A 7,130-nucleotide genomic window follows, 5' to 3' on the forward strand; every position below is an offset into this window, starting at 1 on the left:
TAGTGTGACCAGTAAAACTGTTTTTACTCAATTTTCTCTTTTCACTTAGAAAAATCCTTAAAGTGGCCATGAATTTGAACGTTATCATATCATCACCTTAGAGTCATTTGCCAAATCTATAAGAAGCTAAGTTCATGCAAAAATTATAGTACCTACCTCCAAACTTTATAGACGTTAATGTACGAGTTCCATTTAATACTTAAGCAAATTTATACAATTGTTTTCTCTGTGTGGCTACACTACTTTAATGAGCATATAAGAAAGTTAATTGCATAGATGTTACAGAAGTAAACAACAGATTAATCTTTTTTAATAACATATATTTTGCTTGCTGGATTTTAATTTTTTGCTCCTCTAAAAATGCTAAGTGGGACCTGTGATACAGTATATATGTTTCCCTATTACTTTTAGGGTAAAGAAAGATGACAAAGTAAGCTTAAGCATTCCGTATTCACTTATCAGGTCCCATGGGACACACACATGAAAGCATATCTTCCCTTTGCTTCCTGCTCTGTCCCACAAGCCTCCCACCTCCTCCAATACCACTTACATCCATGACTTCCAACTTGATCATTAGCAAGAGAGAGGAATGAATAAGAGGAGAAAGAAAAAGTAATTAATTCACTGAAGTGCAGCTGCAAATGAATTTTTGAAATAAATTATTAATTTCCTCTTTAATATTTCTACATTGATGCTGCTCTGTATCTGGGGACGGGAAGTGAGAGTTGCTCTGCTGCCCAGCAGCAAGGCCCTGGAAAGACTGCAGTGCCTCCCTGTAAGTAGAGTGCACCATGTAAATGTAAGGGTTCTCATCTGCAGTGTGCTTTCACCCTCAGCTCTCCAATACCCGGGCTTTAAAGTTTGAGATGGCTAAGGAGGCATGCTGGGTGGAGGTGGTTGCAATAAATGCCTTACTTTACGTGTCTTCTGGTGTTAGTTTCCTAAAAAACTGCCTAAATACCAAGTGTTTCCTAAAATACTAAAATACCAAGACAAAGGCTGAACACATGTTATGATTCTAGAGAAAAAGATAGCATCGCAAATTTAAAATCATTCTGTTATGTAGGAGGGAGAAAAAAATGAATTGTGTAGGTGATGCTAGGTTACCTAAAACTGCATCTTCATACCTTGGAAAAGGAACATGAATCTTTTGTGTCTTCAAACCTAACCTGAGCAGAGATTGGGGAGCGTCGTGAGGATTGCAGCAGGGCTCTGCATTGCCCCCTCCTCTTTGAGGTTCCAATCTTCAGTCAACTTTAAGCCCAGATTACAGAGCACTTTTCTTATCAGTCCCTCAAACACTATCAGGAAATCTGCTTGTCTTGACCTCTCTGGCATAGGGGTGGGTGGCAAACCTTAAGCTTCACATGGAAAAGATGTTTTTTAGCAGGAGAAAAAGCACTAGTGCTGTTTCTGTGCTCAGAGATGCTGGCTCCAAATGGTTTGAGGAATGATTATTTCCACTTAAAGTGATTGATACATCTATACCTACTTGGAGAGAATTTCATTACCTATTCCTTCTGCTAGGACCAGCTGACTAGAGTTTCAGAAGACACAGGGAACATATTTGAGTAACAGAGTGCCATTCTCTTTCATAAAAGAGGGAAGAAAAACCAACACATTTGAAAGAACCTTAGTAAGTAAAGATTCTGAACAAGTGAACAAAGTGTTAATAGAGAAAAATACACAATATATAACATAATTGGGCTTTTAGCCTTTTGTTCCATGATTAAGATATTTCTATTGGCTCACTTACATGAGCATTTCTTTTTAAATTACCCACAATTTTTAAACACGGGGCAAAATGAGAACCGTAAAGGCTACCTAACAGAATTCAATTCGTTCCACACTACTACTTAGGAATTAATGTTTTCATTGTGTGTGGCATTTGAAAACTCAGAAGCTCATTACTACTATCTTGCAGATGATTTTGGAAGAGAAAATTAAGAAATTTAATCTCTAATTTGGGGTCAAACATAAGAGAAAACAACTTAATGAGCTCCTTAAAATGTAATGTTCTTTTACAAAACAAGAAATCCTTGTACAACCTGCAAGTCTGTCTCTTCTCAAATATTTTCTCAAATGCTTCTGGATGCTTCCTAAAGCTATTATTTCCAGCAGAGTCACAGAAACATTCAGCTATGTAGGCGGGCCCAGTAAATTTAGCATCTAAGCCACATTCTGACATGTTAAGAATAGGCGTCCATAAATCTCTCCTAGCTTCTCTTGAGGAGATTAAATCTTTCTTTTCAAGAATTTGCTAAGTTTCAGGAATTGGTACAATATAATAAATGACTTGTAGACATGGCTGAGAGAAGAGTGGAAGATAATGGAATCCTCTTGTATAAGAACCAGAGAAGGAGTTGAGAGGAAATTCTGGGTATTACACACGAGGCAACCTAATCTGCCTGTAGCATCACTTGGAGTCATAAATAGGGGAATGTGGACCATTGTTAAGAAGCCCTCATGTTGCACAGAGTAATTTTAATTTGATAGCAAATCTCTTTAGACCATAGCTGCCACAAATAAGATTCCATAAACTCTCAATTACATTGAATTTTATTTGTTGTTAAATTAGTCAAACCTGGTACTCTGACCATTTATTTTCCCCAATCTACTTCAAAATGCAGGTGTCTCAAATTTTCCAGATTTCTTTAATTCCTTAACCTCTCTCTCTATAGAAAGGGTTCAGTGTATTGAGTAATATATTGAAGAGGGTTAAGCTCCTTATGAACAGGGGAAGCTTATATTTCTACTAAAAACAAATAAGGAATTTATTGAAAAGCTACTATATTGGTAAGAGGAACAATATGCAGTAGACTCTGTAGAAGTGGAATCTGGAGTTGGAAGGAGTTACAGAGACAAAGTTTGGAGCTGAGACAAAAGGCTGGACCATCTAGAGACTGCCATATCCAGGGATCCACCCCATAATTAGCCTCCAAATGATGACATCATTGCATACACTAGCAAGAGTTTGCTGAAAGGACCCAGATATAGCTGTCTCTTGTGAGACTAGGCCGGGGCCTAGCCAACACATAAGTGGATGCTCACAGTCAGCTATTGGATGGATCACAGGGCCCCCATTGGAGGAGCTAGGGAAAGTATCCAAGGAGCTAAAGAGATCTGCAACCCTGTAGGTGCAACAACATTATGAACTAACCAGTACCCTGGAGCTCTTTGACTCTAGCTGCATATGTATCAAAAGATGGCCTAGTCGGCCATCACTGGAAAGAGAGGCCCATTGGACATGCAAACTTTATATGCCCCAGTACAGGGGAACGCCAGGGCCAAAAAGTGGGAGTGGGTGGGTAGCGGAGTGGGGGGGGGGAGGATATGGGGAACTTTTGGGATAGCATTGGAAATGTAATTGAGGAAAATAAGTAATAAAAAATATTAAAAAAAAAAGTTAAAGGATTTTCTCATTAGAGTGCTAGAGGGGGTGGATTCCTCAGTGCCAACCACTTTTTGCCTATGCATCACACCTCTTGATGCTTCTAAATGCCAAGAAAGTAATTCAAATTGACTGAACGTGGGACATTAGCTTACTCATTGGTTACTCTGTCAAGACAGAATAATGAATGAGCATTTCCTTAAAGCAACAATTATATTCTTAGACCCAAACAAGGGAGAATTGATCAATAACAAACACACAAAGGAGGAAAGAAAAAGAGAGAGAGGGAAGGAGGAGGAAGAAGAAAGGAGAGGAGGAAAAAGAAAAGAAGATAAAGAAGATATAAGAAACAAAATCAGCACGAAGACCCAAGATAGCATGCTGCACGTCTTTGTCTGATCACCCTGAGTCCAAAAGCTGATATCTCTTATCAGGAGTGTTTGCCCACCTCCCCTGTCTTACCTTTCTTCAAAAAGGTAAAGATGCCATGATAACTTGCAGACACATAACTCATTCCATTTGATAAATGGGGTGGAGGGGAGAGTCTGAGAAAGACTAAGGGTGTTTTGCAAGTACATATTAGCCCTCTTAGTGTCTTCCCTAGTCAGATCTATGCCGAGAGGGTTTTTTTTTTTTTTTTTTTGTCTACTAAAGGAGCTTAAGACCACATTTGAATCTGTCTCTTGTATCTCTGATCACCTATCTTTTCATCTACCTTGAAACAGTCAAGTCTTGCTGTTTTAAGAGCCCTCTGTTACCAAGATGTCTTTTTAGCTGTGAACTATTGGCACTATCTTTGCTAAAAGTTCCCCAAAGTGTGGTTATGTTGTGACCCTCAGTATCTACAGCTTCAAGATCACTTTCTCAGGATATCACTTTAGACAATAAATGCTTTTGTTCCTCCAGAGCAACCTTCGAGCCAATCCTGACTCATAAAAAAGGATATACAACCTGAAGAATTAGTTTCTTCAAAAATGTATTTTCAAAAATATATAGCGAAGTCTCACTATTATCTGAACTCCATATCTGCATAACTATAGTAACTAATATATGCTTAATCCAAAAATGTATAAAGAAGAAAAGTAGGGGTTGTATAAATCTTAACTCATGTCTCTCTATGAACACTTATTAGAAACATTAAGGAAATATTAGTATATTAGTGGTTCTCCCATCTGTTATTCTAGAGTTATGGTTAATGTTACCATACCTTTATATTAAGGGGTTAACAGGAGTAAAACAATGTGAGATGTTAGGAATTTTTAAAAATTTTATTAAATCTTTTTTTTTTACACTCCATATTTTATCCCTCTCCTGGTCCTCCCTCTGACAGTTCCACATCCCATACCTCCTCCCACCCCCAGTCTCCAAGAGGATGTTCCCAGCCCCCACTCCTCACCCCACCAGATCCCCCCACCTCCTGGAGCCTCCATTTTCTTGAGAGTTAGGTGCATCATCTCTGATTGAACCCATACCGGGCAGTCCTCTGCTCTAGGTGTTAGGGGGTCTCATATTAGCTGGTATATGCTGCCTGGTTGATGGTCTAGTGTCTGAGAGATCTTGAGGGTCCAGGTTAATTGAGACTGCTGGTCCTCCTACAGGGTCTCCCTCCTCCTCAGCTTCTTTTAGCTTCTTCCTAATTCAACCACAGGGTCATCAGCTTCTGCACATTGTTTTGGTGTAAATATCTTCACCTGACTCTTTCAACTTGTTGTTGGGTCTTTCAAAAGGCAGTCATGATAGGCCCCTTTTTGTGAGCACTCCACAGCCTCAGAAGTAGTGTCAGACCTTTGGGCCTTTCCCCGAGCTGAATCCCACCTTGGACCTGTCACTGGACCTCCTTTTCCTCAGGCTTTTCTCCATTTTTGTTCCTACAGTTATTTCAAACAGGAACAATTATGGGTCAGAGTCTTTGACTGTGGGATGGCAACCCCATCCCTCACTTGATGCCCTGACTTTCTGTTGGAGGTGGGCTCTATAAGTTTCCTCTCCCCACTGTATGGCATTTCATCTAAGTCTCTCGCCTTCCAGGTCTCTGGTGCATTCTAGGGGTTTTCCCCAACCTTCTACCTCCTGAGGTTGCCTGTTTTCATTCTTTCTGGTGGCCCTCAGGGCTTCAGTCCTTTCCCCCCACCCAATACTCAATCATGTTCTCCTCTTCTCCACCCTCTCCCCTTTCCCACCCAGGACCCTCCTTCCCCCCATCCTGTGATTGCTTTCTTCTCCCTCCCAAATGAGATTGAGGTGTCCTCACTTGGGTCCTTCAGCTTATTAATCTTTTTGAGTTCTGTGGACTGTATCCTGTGTATTCTATACTTTTTTTTTCTAATATCCACATGTTAGTGAGTACATTCCATGCATGTCCTTTTTGGATCTGAGTTACCTCACACAGGATGATATTTTGTAGTTCCATCATTTGCCTGCAAAACACAGGATGCCCTCATTCTTAGTAGCTGAGTAGTATTCTATTCAGTAAATGAACCACATTTCTGTATCCATTCTTCTGTCATGGAACACCTGGGTTGTTTCCAGCTTCTGACTATCACAAATAAGGCTGCTATGAACATAGAGGCATATGTTCCCCTGTGGCATGGTGGGGCATCTTTTGGGTATATGCCTAAGAGAGGTATAGCTAATCTTTAGGTAGCTCTATTTCCAATTTTCTGAGGAATCTCCAGATTTATTTCCAGAGTGGTTGTACCAGTTTATAATCCCACCAACAAGGGAGGGAGTTTGTCTTTCTCCACATCCTCTCCAACATGTGTTATCACCTGAGGTTTTGATCTTAGCTATTCTAATTGGCGTAAGGTGGAATCTCAGGGTCATTTTGATTTGCATTTCTCTGATCACTAAGGGCTTTGAACATGTCTTTAAGTGCTTCTTAGCCATTCAAAATTCTTCTGTTGTGAATTCTCTGTTTAGTTTTATTCCACATATCTTGATTGGGATTTTGTGTGCGTGTGTGTGTGTGTGTGTGTGTGTGTGTGTGTGTGTGTGTGTGTGTGATTAACTTTTTGAGTTCTTTATATATTTTGGATATTCGTCCTCTATTGGATGTGGGATTAGTGAAGTTATTTTTTCCCAGTCTATAGGTTGCCGATTTGTCCTATTGGCTATGTACTTTGCCTTATAGAAGCTTTCCAGTTTCATGAGGTCCCATTTATCATTTCTTGATCTTAGAGCATGAGTCATTGGAAATCTGTTTAGAAAATTTTTCCTGGTGCCAATGAGTTTAAGGCTCTTTCCCAGTTTCTCTTCTATTAGATTCAGGGTATCTGTTTTTCTGTTGAGGTCCTGGATCCACTTGGACTTGAATTTTGTGCAAGGTGACAAATATGGATCTATTTTCATTTTTCTACATACAGACTATCAGTTAAATCAGAAATATTTATTGAAGATGCTTTCTTTTTTTTTTTTTCCTTGTATATTTTTGGTTTCTTTGTCAAAGATCAAGTGTTGGTAAGTGTGTGCTTTTATTTCTGGCTCTACAATTCTATTGACCAACATGTCAATGAAAACAATTTCTCACAGTAAGATATGTTATGATTTTTAACTCAGTACTTCCAACATTGCACTATCCAAGCAATTCAAACGTTATATATTAAAAGTATTTCGATATATGAAGATATCTAAATGGATATCAATGTAGACTTTGAAAAGGTTATATTTGAATGATTAACATTAAAGTAAGACATAATCCTTGAGGCTGAATTTGGGTTCAGAAATCATCCAACTTTAATCT

Source organism: Mus caroli, chromosome 12 (genome assembly GCF_900094665.2).
Source record: "Mus caroli chromosome 12, CAROLI_EIJ_v1.1, whole genome shotgun sequence".
Classification (NCBI taxonomy): Eukaryota; Metazoa; Chordata; class Mammalia; order Rodentia; family Muridae; genus Mus; species Mus caroli.